The sequence below is a fragment of the Oncorhynchus gorbuscha genome, linkage group LG13 (assembly GCF_021184085.1).
Source record: "Oncorhynchus gorbuscha isolate QuinsamMale2020 ecotype Even-year linkage group LG13, OgorEven_v1.0, whole genome shotgun sequence".
In the NCBI taxonomy this organism is placed as follows: Eukaryota; Metazoa; Chordata; class Actinopteri; order Salmoniformes; family Salmonidae; genus Oncorhynchus; species Oncorhynchus gorbuscha.
The window spans coordinates 33,643,523-33,658,291 of NC_060185.1; positions in this window are offsets into that span (position 1 = coordinate 33,643,523).

Below are 14,769 nucleotides of genomic sequence, written 5' to 3' on the forward strand. Positions count from 1 at the left end.
TATTAGAAGGGAGAGCGTAGTGCACCATCTACATATTAGAAGGGAGAGCGTAATGCACCATCTACATATTAGAAGGGAGAGCGTAGTGCACCATCTACATATTAGAAGGGAGAGCGTAATGCACCATCTACATATTAGAAGGGAGAGCGTAGTGCACCATCTACATATTAGAAGGGAGAGCGTAGTGCACCATCTACATATTAGAAGGGAGAGCGTAGTGCACCATCTACATATTAGAAGGGAGAGTGTAGTGCACCATCTACATATTAGAAGGGAGAGTGTAGTGCACCATCTACATATTAGAAGGGAGAGTGTAGTGCACCATCTACATATTAGAAGGGAGAGCGTAATGCACCATCTACATATTAGAAGGGAGAGTGTAGTGCACCTTAGACATTTTAAAAATGAGTGTAGTGCACCATCTACATATTAGAAGGGAGAGCGTAGTGCACCATCTACATATTAGAAGGGAGAGCGTAGTGCACCATCTACATATTAGAAGGGAGAGTGTAGTGCACCATAGACATTTTAAAAATGGGTGTAGTGCACCATCTACATATTAGAAGGGAGAGTGTAGTGCACCATCTACATATTAGAAGGAAGATTGTAGTGCACCATCTACATATTAGAAGGGAGAGCGTAGTGCACCATCTACATATTAGAAGGGAGAGCGTAGTGCACCATCTACATATTAGAAGGGAGAGTGTAGTGCACCATCTACATATTAGAAGGGAGAGCGTAGTGCACCATCTACATATTAGAAGGGAGAGTGTAGTGCACCATAGACATTTTAAAAATGAGTGTAGTGCACCATCTACATATTAGAAGGGAGAGTGTAGTGCACCATCTACATATTAGAAGGGAGATTGTAGTGCACCATCTACATATTAGAAGGGAGAGTGTAGTGCACCATCTACATATTAGAAGGGAGAGCGTAGTGCACCATCTACATATTAGAAGGGAGAGCGTAGTGCACCATCTACATATTAGAAGGGAGAGTTTAGTGCACCATCTACATATTAGAAGGGAGAGCGTAGTGCACCATCTACATATTAGAAGGGGAGAGCGTAGTGCACCATAGACATTTTAAAAATGAGTGTAGTGCACCATCTACATATTAGAAGCGAGAGTGTAGTGCACCATCTACATATTAGAAGCGAGAGTGTAGTGCACCATCTACATATTAGAAGGGAGAGTGTAGTGCACCATCTACATATTAGAAGGGAGAGTGTAGTGCACCATCTACATATTAGAAGGGAGAGCGTAGTGCACCATCTACATATTAGAAGCGAGAGTGTAGTGCACCATCTACATATTAGAAGGGAGAGTGTAGTGCACCATCTACATATTAGAAGGGAGAGTGTAGTGCCCTATCTACATATTAGAAGGGAGAGTGTAGTGCACCATATGAAACACTTTTTTGCTGTTCATGTGCTGGGTCAGAGATGCTGGGTCAGAGGTCATAGTTCAAACAGGTTTGTATGTATCTGTATATGTGCATGTGTATGTGAGTGTGTGTATGAGAGAAAGAGTGAGAGTGGGAAAGACAGAGAGAGATAAGGTGCTTTGCACATCATCATCTATAAAATCACAATATGGATCAAATGCATACTTCTAGGCTATACCAATAGAGAACCCCATATACTGTACTCTCTTCTTATGGGTGAAATATAGTGTTCTTACTCAAAACATACATTTCATTAACATCATTTGAAAGAAAATGATATGCTTGTTGGACAATAAATCTCTGTCATGTGGATGCCCGAAGCCAATGATATCTGCCATTCCCCGACAGTAGTTTCACATACACGCAAGCACGCACACACACACTAATTATTCATGCACATCTGTTTATTGCAATCCGGAAACAGAACCCCACAATGACTGATAAGATGAAATGGTAAGCTGTTGGATCCCCAAACCCTAGACTGCAGTCTCTTGCTGCAACCTGCTGTACTGAAGCTTTCATTAGATGAATTTCTGTTTTTGGAATGGTCTCCCTTGCCAGCCAATAGCTGATAGGCACACCCTGCGCAGCCACCAATCTCATTCCTGTTGCTAGGGCTATAATAAGCCTCCTGTTATTAGCCCCAGTTCCTTGCTGCACTGTTCAGACACCTATAGCATTCTGCAAAAAAAGATGAAAGCTCAAGCAGCAGAGGAAGCATTAGAATTCAGCAGCACCAACCTGTCCCCCATGCTGTGTTGTAGTGCACTACATTATCTGCACCAAGGACGACAAGACCAACATTCATACGGTGTCCAATAGATTGTGGAAGTATCTATGAAACAATGACAAAATGATTTATCTGCTAACATTGGTCCTTTTTTCCGACCTTCTAAGCATCTGATGATTTCCTGGATTGTGGCAACATAGACTAGACAGCAGTCAACAACGATACTATAGTATAATCAAGTTAACCAGATATGTTCTCTCTATGTATCGGCGCTTCGCTCCCGCAGGTAGTATAAGTTTTTACATTTCATTATATTTCATTATAGCACAACGGTTTGATTTGTCTAATCCTAGCAATTTCTTCTCAGCTAGCTACATAGCCGTCTTTGTATCAAAGATAATTGCGTAACTATCGTATTTCGCCGTCCTAACGTAGTCTTCACTAGCCAGCTAGCTAACGTCCACTGATTAGCTGCACTGGGAAAACTATTACACTCAACTGAACGACTTGATTAGTGTAGTGTTAGCTAGCTACACAGCTGTCTTTGCTGTCTTCGTATCTTCGTTCCAAGATAATTGTGTTGTTTAGGTTTAGAGTGTGTAGTCTTAGAGTGATTATCTTAATTTACCGAGGTTAGCTAGCCAGCTATTTGTCGTCCTTAACGTAGGAGACTCTGCTAGCTAGCCAACAGCTAGCCAACGCTAGCCAACGTCTTCTGAATAGAACTCAACAACCCGGTCGCATTCACAGGTAGTATCACATTTTCATTTCATTTCATTACAGTACAACGGTTTGATTTGTTTGATCGTAGCTAGCTACTTAGCTAGCTACATAGCCGTCTTTGTATCAAAGATAATTGTGTAGTCTAGAGCGATTTTCTAGGTTAGCTAGCCATCTATTGTCGTTCTTTTAACGTAACGTAAACAACACTACTAGCTAGCCAGCTAGCCCCCGAACAGCAGCACTGTAGAAACTATTACACTCAACGGAACGACTTGATTAGTGTAGTGTCAACAACGCACCCACTGCCAGCTAGCCTACTTCAGCAGTACTGTATCATTTTAATCATTTTAGTCAATAAGATTCTTGCTACGTAGCTTAACTTTCTGAACATTCGAGACGTGTAGTCCACTTGTCATTCCAATCTCCTTTGCATTAGCGTAGCCTCTTCTGTAGCCTGTCAACTATGTGTCTGTTTATCCCTGTTCTCTCCTCTCTGCACAGACCATACAAACGCTCCACACCGCGTGGCCGCGGCCACCCTAATCTGGTGGTCCCAGCGCGCACGACCCACGTGGAGTTCCAGGTCTCCGGTAGCCTCTGGAACTGCCGATCTGCGGTCAACAAGGCAGAGTTCATCTCAGCCTATGCCTCCCTCCAGTCCCTCGACTTCTTGGCACTAACGGAAACATGGATCACCACAGACAACACTGCTACTCCTACTGCTCTCTCTTCGTCCGCCCACGTGTTCTCGCACACCCCGAGAGCTTCTGGTCAACGGGGTGGTGGCACCGGGATCCTCATCTCTCCCAAGTGGTCATTCTCTCTTTCTCCCCTTACCCATCTGTCTATCGCCTCCTTTGAATTCCATGCTGTCACAGTTACCAGCCCTTTCAAGCTTAACATCCCTATCATTTATCGCCCTCCAGGTTCCCTCGGAGAGTTCATCAATGAGCTTGATGCCTTGATAAGCTCCTTTCCTGAGGACGGCTCACCTCTCACAGTTCTGGGCGACTTTAACCTCCCCACGTCTACTTTTGACTCATTCCTCTCTGCCTCCTTCTTTCCACTCCTCTCCTCTTTTGACCTCACCCTCTCACCTTCCCCCCCTACTCACAAGGCAGGCAATACGCTCGTCCTCATCTTTACTAGATGCTGTTCTTCCACTAACCTCATTGCAACTCCCCTCCAAGTCTCTGACCACTACCTTGTATCCTTTTCCCTCTCGCTCTCATCCAACACCTCCCACACTGCCCCTACTCGGATGGTATCGCGCCGTCCCAACCTTCGCTCTCTCTCCCCCGCTACTCTCTCCTCTTCCATCCTATCATCTCTTCCCTCCGCTCAAACCTTCTCCAACCTATCTCCTGATTCTGCCTCCTCAACCCTCCTCTCCTCCCTCTCTGCATCCTTTGACTCTCTATGTCCCCTATCCTCCAGGCCGGCTCTGTCCTCCCCTCCCGCTCCGTGGCTCGATGACTCATTGCGAGCTCACAGAACAGGCCTCCGGGCAGCCGAGCGGAAATGGAGGAAAACTCGCCTCCCTGCGGACCTGGCATCCTTTCACTCCCTCCTCTCTACATTTTCCTCCTCTGTCTCTGCTGCTAAAGCCACTTTCTACCACGCTAAATTCCAAGCATCTGCCTCTAACCCTAGGAAGCTCTTTGCCACCTTCTCCTCCCTCCTGAATCCTCCTCCCCCTCCCCCTCCTCCCTCTCTGCAGATGACTTCGTCAACCATTTTGAAAAGAAGGTCGACGACATCCGATCCTCGTTTGCTAAGTCAAACGACACCGCTGGTTCTGCTCACACTGCCCTACCCTGTGCTCTGACCTCTTTCTCCCATTTCTCTCCAGATGAAATCTCGCGTCTTGTGACGGCCGGCCGCCCAACAACCTGCCCGCTTGACCCTATCCCCTCCCCTCTTCTCCAGACCATTTCCGGAGACCTTCTCCCTTACCTCACCTCGCTCATCAACTCATCACTGACCGCTGGCTACGTCCCTTCCGTCTTCAAGAGAGCGAGAGTTGCACCCCTTCTGAAAAAACCTACACTCGATCCCTCCGATGTCAACAATTACAGACCAGTATCCCTTCTTTCTTTTCTCTCCAAAACTCTTGAACGTGCCGTCCTTGGCCAGCTCTCCCGCTATCTCTCTCTGAATGACCTTCTTGATCCAAATCAGTCAGGTTTCAAGACTAGTCATTCAACTGAGACTGCTCTCCTCTGTATCACGGAGGCGCTCCGCACTGCTAAAGCTAACTCTCTCTCCTCTGCTCTCATCCTTCTAGATCTATCGGCTGCCTTCGATACTGTGAACCATCAGATCCTCCTCTCCACCCTCTCCGAGTTGGGCATCTCCGGCGCGGCCCACGCTTGGATTGCGTCCTACCTGCTAGGCCCTCTCCTATTCTCGCTATACACCAAGTCACTTGGCTCTGTCGTAACCTCACATGGTCTCTCCTATCATTGCTATGCAGACGACACACAACTAATCTTCTCCTTTCCCCCTTCTGATGACCAGGTGGCGAATCGCATCTCTGCATGTCTGGCAGACATATCAGTGTGGATGACGGATCACCACCTCAAGCTGAACCTCGGCAAGACGGAGCTGCTCTTCCTCCCGGGGAAGGACTGCCCGTTCCATGATCTCGCCATCACGGTTGACAACTCCATTGTGTCCTCCTCCCAGAGCGCTAAGAACCTTGGCGTGATCCTGGACAACACCCTGTCGTTCTCAACCAACATCAAGGCGGTGGCCCGTTCCTGTAGGTTCATGCTCTACAACATCCGCAGAGTACGACCCTGCCTCACACAGGAAGCGGCGCAGGTCCTAATCCAGGCACTTGTCATCTCCCGTCTGGATTACTGCAACTCGTTGTTGGCTGGGCTCCCTGCCTGTGCCATTAAACCCCTTCAACTCATCCAGAATGCCGCAGCCCGTCTGGTGTTCAACCTTCCCAAGTTCTCTCACGTCACCCCGCTCCTCCGTTCTCTCCACTGGCTTCCAGTTGAAGCTCGCATCCGCTACAAGACCATGGTGCTTGCCTACGGAGCTGTGAGGGGAACGGCACCTCAGTACCTCCAGGCTCTGATCAGGCCCTACACCCAAACAAGGGCACTGCGTTCATCCACCTCTGGCCTGCTCGCCTCCCTACCACTGAGGAAGTACAGCTCCCGCTCAGCCCAGTCAAAGCTGTTAGCTGCTCTGGCCCCCCAATGGTGGAACAAACTCCCTCACGACGCCAGGACAGCGGAGTCAATCACCACCTTCCGGAGACACCTGAAACCCCACCACCTCTTTAAGGAATACCTAGGATAGGATAAGTATTCCCTCTCCCCCCCCCTTTAAGATTTAGATGCACTATTGTAAAGTGGCTGTTCCACTGGATCTCATAAGGTGAATGCACCAATTTGTAAGTCGCTCTGGATAAGAGCGTCTGCTAAATGACTTAAATGTAATGTAAATGATGTATAAATCACTGATAAATCATGTCAAACCTATTCTATGTGCTCTATTCACATGGTAACATTTTAAATGGTTTATATTGCATTTACAAATGATTAAATAACAGAAAACATAGTTATAAACCTTTAAGAGGATGTGAGGTCAGTGTTCTTCCTCTGGTCAAATTGTCATAATAAGGTCTGGGGTTTTAAAGCAGCCCACTGAGTTAAAACCGTCAACCAAGAAGGCCAGCATCCCGGAGTCGCCTCTTCACTGTTGACATTGAGACTGGAGTTCGTGGGTACTATTTAATGAAGCTGCCTGTAGAGGACTTGTTTCTCAAACTAGACAGTCTAATGTACTTGTCCTCTTGCTCAGTTGTGCACTGGGGCCTCCCACTCCTCTTTCTATTCTGGTTAGAGCCAGTTGGCACTGTTCTGTGAAGGGAGTAGTACACAACGTTGTACGAGATTCTCAGTTTCTTGTCAATTTCTTGCTTGGAATAGCCTTCATTTCCCAGAACAAGAATAGACTGACGAATTTCAGAAGAAAGTCCTTTGTAATCAAATCCACAAATGCTACTCAACTAGTCTAAAGAAGGCCAGTTTTATTGCTTCTTTAATGAGCACAACAGTTTTCAGCTGTGCTAACATAATTGCAAAAGGTTTTTCTAATGATCAATTAGCCTTTTAGCTAACACAACATGTCATTGGAACACAGGAGTGATGGTTGCTGATAATGGGCCTCTGTAAGCCTATGTAGATATTCCATAACAAAATGGTCAGTTTCCAGCTACAATAGTCATTTACAACATTAACAATGTCTACACTGTATTTCTGATCAATTTGATGTTATTTTAATGATCAAAAAATGAGCTATTCTTTAAAAAACAAGGACATTTCTAAGTGACCCCAAACTTTTTAACAGTAGTGTATATAAACTTAATTCAAGACAATACATGTTTCTGTTTTCATTCATCCCTGACAACAGCTGTGTGTATATATAGAGGAAACCGAATGGGCACCATCTGAACCATGCACTGCATGTGTTAACAGTCTTTGACAAAATGAACCATGCTAGTGTACAATTTTTTTCCATTTTTTTGCAGTATTTTACCCTCTTTTTCTCCACAATTTCAATCTTGTTTCATCGCTGCAACTCCCCAACGGGCTCGGGAGGCGAAGGTCGAGTCTTGCGTCTTCCGAAACATGACCCGCAAAACCGCGCTTCTTAACACCGGCCTGCACCACTGTGTCAGAGGAAACACTGTTCAACTAAAAACCGCAGTCAGCCTGCAGGCGCCCGGCCCGCCACAAGGAGTCGCTAGAACGTGAAGAGCCAAGTAAAGCCCCCCCGGCCAAACCCTCCCCTAACCTGGGCGACTTCCGATCACGGCCGGTTCGATACAGCCCAGGATCGAACCCGGGTCTGTAGTGACGCCTCTAGCACTGCGAAGCAGTGCCTTAGACCACTGTTTAACTCGGAAGGCCCAATGCTATTCTATTCTATTCTTACAGTGATATTACATCATTTGCCTGCTACGTCCACTGTGGAATCTGAAGCGATCCTGCTGTGCTACAAAGGATTTCTTTACAGTGTAAATGACTATCATAACTTAGTCGGGATAGAGGGAGATGGTGTGCTAAATTTGACTCAGAGTTTTTTGCTTGTTATGCAAGAGTATGTTGATGTCTGATGGACTGACTACACAGTAGCCTAGTCTCCATGGTTGGCTGTCACATTGATGTACCCAGTCTACTCAGTGTCTATTCACAGGCTGCAGGCAGAGAGTACTATTATTAGAACTGTCTGTGTACTCAGCTTCTACAGTACTATTAGCTTTTTAATAGGATGATATTTCTGGAGCTCCACTGGCATTCTCTTTTTTTTGTTGGGGGGGGGATGATCATGAAAAACAAAATGCATGGTGATCTAATGCATCTACTTGTCTTCCGGCATCTTTTACATGTAGAAAAATACGAGATCCAAAGTTACGAGTACACAGGTATTATGTAAGTTCGTGGTACCAAAACAAAGTAGCTTCATAGTTCCATGTGGGATACACTTAACAGCATATTGCAGGGTGTTGAATGGGAAGCCTTATTGCTTGAGACGTTTGAAACTGCTAAAAATCTGAAATTCTATCAGACAATATTTTCAATCTAATCCAACTTCTTCAGGATTGGTTGGTCCCTTGCGGGACGGTTGAGCTAACGTAGGCTAATGCAATTAGCATGAGGTTGTAAGTAACAAGAACATTTCCCAGGACATAGACATAGAGTTGAAGTCAGAAGCTTACATACACTTAGGTTGGAGTCATTAAAACTTGTTTTTCAACCACTCCACAAATGTATTGTTAACAAACTATAGTTTTAGCAAGTCGGTTAGGACATCTACTTTGTGAATGACACAAGTAATTTTTCCAACAATTGTTTACAGACAGATTATTTCACTTATAATTCACTGTATCACAATTCAAGTGGGTCAGAAGTTTACATACACTAAGTTGACTGTGCCTTTAAACAGCTTGGAAAATCCCAGAAAATGATTTCATGGCTTTAGAAGCTTCTGATAGGCTAATTGACATAATTTGAGTCAATAGGAGGTGTACCTATTGATGTATTTCAAGTCCTACCTTCAAACTCAGTGCCTCTTTGCTTGACATCATGGGAAAATCAAAAGAAATCAGCCAAGACCTCAGAAAATAATTGTAGGCCTCCACAAGTCTGATTCATCCTTGGGAGCAATTTCCAAACGCCTGAAGGAACCACGTTCATCTGTACAAACAATAATACGAGAGTATAAACACCGTGAGACCACGCAGCCATCATACCGCTCAGGAAGGAGTCGCGTTCTGTCTCCTAGAGATAAACGCACTTTGGTGCGAAAGGTGCAAATGAATCACAGAACAACAGCAAAGGACCTTGTGAAGATGCTGGAGGAAACAGGTACATAAGTATCTATTTCCACAGTAAAACAAGTCCCATAATGACATAAACTGAAAAACCGCTCAGCAAGGAAGAAGCCACTGCTCCAAACCCGCCATAAAAAAAAGCCAGACTACGGTTTGGGGATACTGCACATGGGGGAAAAGATTGTACCTTTTGGAGAAATGTCCTCTGGTCTGATGAAACAAAAATAGAACTATTTGGCCATAATGACCATCCTTCTGTTTGGAGGAAAAAGGGGGAGGCTTGTAAGCGGAAGAACACCGTCCCAACCATTGCTAGTCCGAAACATCATCCCTGTTAATTAAAAATAACATATCAGATGTCTGTCAGTTCTCCTGTCAGTTTTTCAAGAGAATAGAGAATAGAGAAAGGGTTGGAGCTACAGGACCAATGAAATATGTCAAAATGCAATTTTGCCGAAACAGGCCATTCAATGACTTGATTGACAGTAACTATAAGAAGCAAGTTAAGGTATAAAATACAAGCCACTGCAGAAGATGTCAAGTATTAGCCATGAATTGCACTTGAGAACTGGTGCCTGCAAAATTACACAATGTTGGAAGCTTACTCATGGGGAGTTTACTTCTTGCTGATGGCCATGGAGAGCCCTCCTTCCTGGACAGCTGGCATGGGCAGTGGGACCTTGACGCTGAGCACACCCTTTGGAGAGAGAGAGAGGAGATCCCCTTCTCAGAGTCCACACCGGGAGAATACTGCAGCCAGGAGACAGAACAAGTTTGTATCAGAGGAGAGTACTTTCATGTGACAAAAGTTATTATTGTCAATATCAGCACCCCAAATTGCATCCTATTCCCCCTATATACTGTAGTGTGCTTCTTTTGACCAAGACCTAAAGGACTCTGGTCAAAATTTGTGCACCATATAAGGAATAGTGTGCCATTTTGGACGTATCATTGCAATCAACACCCAAGGGATGTTACTTTAGCTTTAAGGATTTATAACTATTGAAATGTTCTGCTTTGTACTCAGGTGGACTTCCTGGTAAAGTTTAATCTCTTCTCTCTTCGTGCTTTCCTATTGATATTACAGACACATTGGGGTTAGGAGTGTATCTTCGGTGTGTACAATATGTGTATGACTCTCTGTGCACAGATTGAGTTAAGTCTACATTTTATGCTTTAGAGTGCACCTGGCTGTAGTATATAGTATGGGTACTGGGTTGTTATTTTGAAAGGCTTGACTCCCTCCTGTAGCTGCTCTGGGATACAATGTTTACTGACAATGATTTGGCATTGACCCTTAACTATAAGCTACAGTACTGTACGTGACTAATAAATGTGACATTTATCTTCATCTATCCAGTAGGTAAGCAACTTTTTTATTTTATTTTTATTATACAAGAATATAAACTGAACAACGACAAGGATAATATAGAGCTGGTGGGATTTTCCATGCATCGGCAGGACAGAAAAGCTACGTCTGGTAAGACGAGGGGCGAAGGTGTTTGTCTATTTGTCAATACCAGCTGGTGCGCAATGTTTAATATTAAAGAAGTCTCGAGGCATTGCTTGCCTGAGGTTGAGTACCATATGATAAGCTGTAGACCACACTATCTACCACGAGAGTTCATCTTTATTATTCGTAGCCGTCTACTTACCACCACAAACCGATGCTGGCACTAAGACCGCACTCAACCAGCTGTATAAGGCCATAAGAAAACAAGAAAATGCTTACGCAGAAGGGGCACTCCTGCAGGCAAAATTAAATCTGTTTTACCTAATTTCTACCAGCATGTCACATGTAACCAGAGGGAAAAAAACTCTAGACCACCTTTACTCCACACACAGAAATGCATACAAAGTGCATTGACGACGTCGTCCCCACAGTGACCGGATGTACTGGGGTTGCCCATTAGGCAGTAGAAGTAGGGGTTGCCCATTAGGCAGTAGAAGTAGAAGCCTACATCCACAGAGGAGCCTGGGGGGCACATGTAGCCGGGCCAGTGGGAGCCTGGCCAGTGGGATCACTTGTCTGGGATCTGGGGCATCCCGAAGGACTGGTCGAAGAGCCATGAGCCGTGGTGCCAGTTGCGGAAGGGGTCAAAGTTTGGCTCCCGGAGCACAGTGAAAGGGACATGATTTAAACTATTTTCTTGGACTGTTAGGAAACAAAGACAAACTCATGTGTCCAAAAACATAAATGAAATATACTGTACTAAACACCCACCCTGGGAAAAATGACAAGTATCAGGACTAAGGACATTAGAGGTAAGCTCCCTCTACTGGGTGTGACATACTGAGAGCCCACATAGCACAAACCTAAATAACATACAGTACCTACTGCACAGACCTCATGGTACAAAAGCTACAACAAACACGCCCATAGGATTACACTGCAAAAAACAGCGCTAGCAACAAAGGCTTGGCTTGAGCATTGCAAAAAGTCATTTTATTTCCTGTTGTTGCACTTTTTGATCATGTGAATCATGCACACTTTGATTGAAACGTGTAATTGTGTATTTCCTGTTTTGCTATCTATTGTTGGTTCTGGTTGGTTAGTATCCACACACAGAGAGAGACAGAGCACACCCAACAGAGACAGTAAACAGCTGTGAAGATTTGTCAAGACCTTGCAAATGAAAACAGATATTTTGAGAAGACTGTCTGTGTAATCTGCAGTTATTCGCATTGAGTTGAAAAACATTTTTTTTAATTAAGAATCATAAAAAGTGGAACAGTGAAAACAGTCTACCAAGGATTATAGCCGAGTATAGCTCTCTGCCGCAGTGGCAGTTCTGAAAGTGATGATTTAATTTGTTGGTTTAGGACTTGATTGCATGTCAGTGACACCAGCATGGTTTTGTGTGAAAATCAACCTGGACCTTAACGTGTGTCTAGGCCAGGTTTTGCAAACCAGTCAGTTATACGAAGCTCAGAGAGAAAGTGACATGGGCAACATGACTGCTAGCATGATGGATTCGTGAGTGACTTAGAACAGACTGACAGAGTTGGGGATGGGAAATGGAGTCTGAGAAAACCAAGCCCATGATGGTGCTGACTGGGTTGTAACAGCTGCAGTGGCTTTAGCTGGGCCGGGGGAGTCCCGCTGGGCCTCTGCATTGGCCTGGCTGGCTCAGCCTGTTGCTGAGGCTGTCATGGCAGATGTTGCTGGCAAGGGAGCAGAAAATGATTAGCTATACAGCATATAGTTCTCCCAAAGAAGACAGGCTGTGCTGAAGGGTTGGTGGTCTCTGGAGCACAAAGGGGAGGTGTGATCTACAATACACAGGTATGTATTTCATACGGGATTAGTTAGCTTGTTTTTAAAAAAATCAGTTACAAAACAACACATGTTTTGTTTCCTGTGTAGCCTATTTTATGTAAGGAATCACAACAATCAATTGTCAACTGAATTGTACCTCTATCAGTAGACCAGTGTATTTTTATATATTGTGTGGAGAAACAAGCCAGTTTTATGCATTCTATTTCTAAGGTGTGGTCCGATCAAAAACAGAGCACTACTGTGCTGTTGCTTGGCAACTGTTTCCACAGTAACCTTTGCTCAGAAACATTACACTGTGGATTTCGAGGACGGCCATGTACATCAATGGGAAAACAAACGGATCACAAAAAAGCCAACTAATGTGAAAAATGATTAAACTTGGTCCAAAGTGATGTGCATGTTTCAATAAATTAATGAGCATGCCTTTTTTATTTTGTTACAGCTCCCATGGAGGCTGTGCATTTAGCAGGTACCCCTAACACCTGTGCAGTAAGTCACTCACTTCAATATAGGGAAACTTAACCCCTGGAGTGTTCATTTTAGATAAAGGGACTGTGTGTCAATCCAAATCCCCTATCATAACACATATGACTAGTATGACAGCCCCTTGAGATAAATGGCTCTATAGTACACAGGATAAACACACCTATTTTTTACCTCCTCTTGCTGAGGAGTGCATGACAGTGACGTATGGACTTCATATGTGCACCTCTTTCTTATCAAGAGTGGGCACACCTTTACATGCATTGTGTGACATCAAGGTGTTCCCTGACCGTTGAAAGAAAAAAAGCATTTGACAAATGGCATGATGTGACATTGTGGTCGTTGGCAAGTGGTATTAGATCATTCTACAGAAATACACTATAATATGTCTGAAGCAAGCCTAATGTAGCCTCTGTATGAAGAACAATGGAGAAAAAAAACTGGCCTGAGGCACAATAGATACAGTTAGACAGAAGGGTGCCATCTAGTGGTATATTTACAAAGAAACAGGGACATTGAACATAAGGCCTATGACTACATGTCTTTCAATTTTGAATAAACAAACACTGAAAATCAAAGTAGACACATACCTTAGTAGATTGCACACTTCCCAAACATTTCTTCAAAACAGCATGGTTCTCAGACACAGTCTCCATCAACTGCAGGTACAAAATCTCTTATCTAAACACGTCATAGGCGCGATTTGATACTTTCGACCTGTCCCATCCTAATTAAGGTCCCAGCGGCCCAGATTCACAGGGGCCCAGATTCACAAAACGTTCTTAAGAAGAAATGTCTTCTTAACTGCCATTTCCTCCATAACTATAGACTTAAGAAGAAAGTTAAGCAAAGTTGCTATTCTTCAAAAAGGTTCTTGGAAATGTTCTTGAGCTATTTCTCCTGAAGCAAAAAGTTAAGAAGAAATGTAGATTCTTGAACTAAAGTTATTGGAAATTCTACAATAGCTAAAATAGTTTCCGTATTGATTATTTTAGCCCAAGAACATTTTTTATAACCGTAATCTCTAGGCAATGGTAATCATTTTAGCATATTTATTATTGTGATTACTGTACTAAAACATGTTCTTGGGTTTAAAATAATCAATACTGAAACTTTCAGATTAAGTTTGTGGGTGTATTAAGAAGACATTTCTCTTAAGAAGGTTTTGTGAATCTGGGCCCAGGTTCCTACCCTGTCACAATAATACAAGTGTTATTCCAGTTGTTTTTTTTACAAAAACATGTGGATGGTGTCAGAGAGCCATATTTGAATAGCCTACTGGGCTATGACATCAGGGAATATCAATATGAACAAATATGTGGCCCTATTGTTGACAATTATGTGATATACTTCACAATTTCAAAAGCACCAGTCTTTTGTCTTATTCAGGTGTTTACATTGTCATACTACATAACTTTCATGTCAGCTGAGATGATTCAGAATAAGCTCCACTTTTTAGCTCCTCGTAATGCAGACTTTGTGTCGACATAACTTGTTTTTCACTCTTAAATCTGTATGTTGTCCTAAAAGCTGTGGTCAGGCTATTATTATTTTTTTTGTTTGTTTTTGTTTTGACCCCTTTTTTCGTGGTATCCAATTGTTTTAGTAGCTACTATCTTGTCTCATCGCTACAACTCCCCTACGGGCTCGGGAGAGACGAAGGTTGAAAGTCATGCGTCCTCAGATACACAACCCAACCAAGCCGCACTGCTTCTTTACACAACGCGCATCCAACCCGGAAGCCAGCC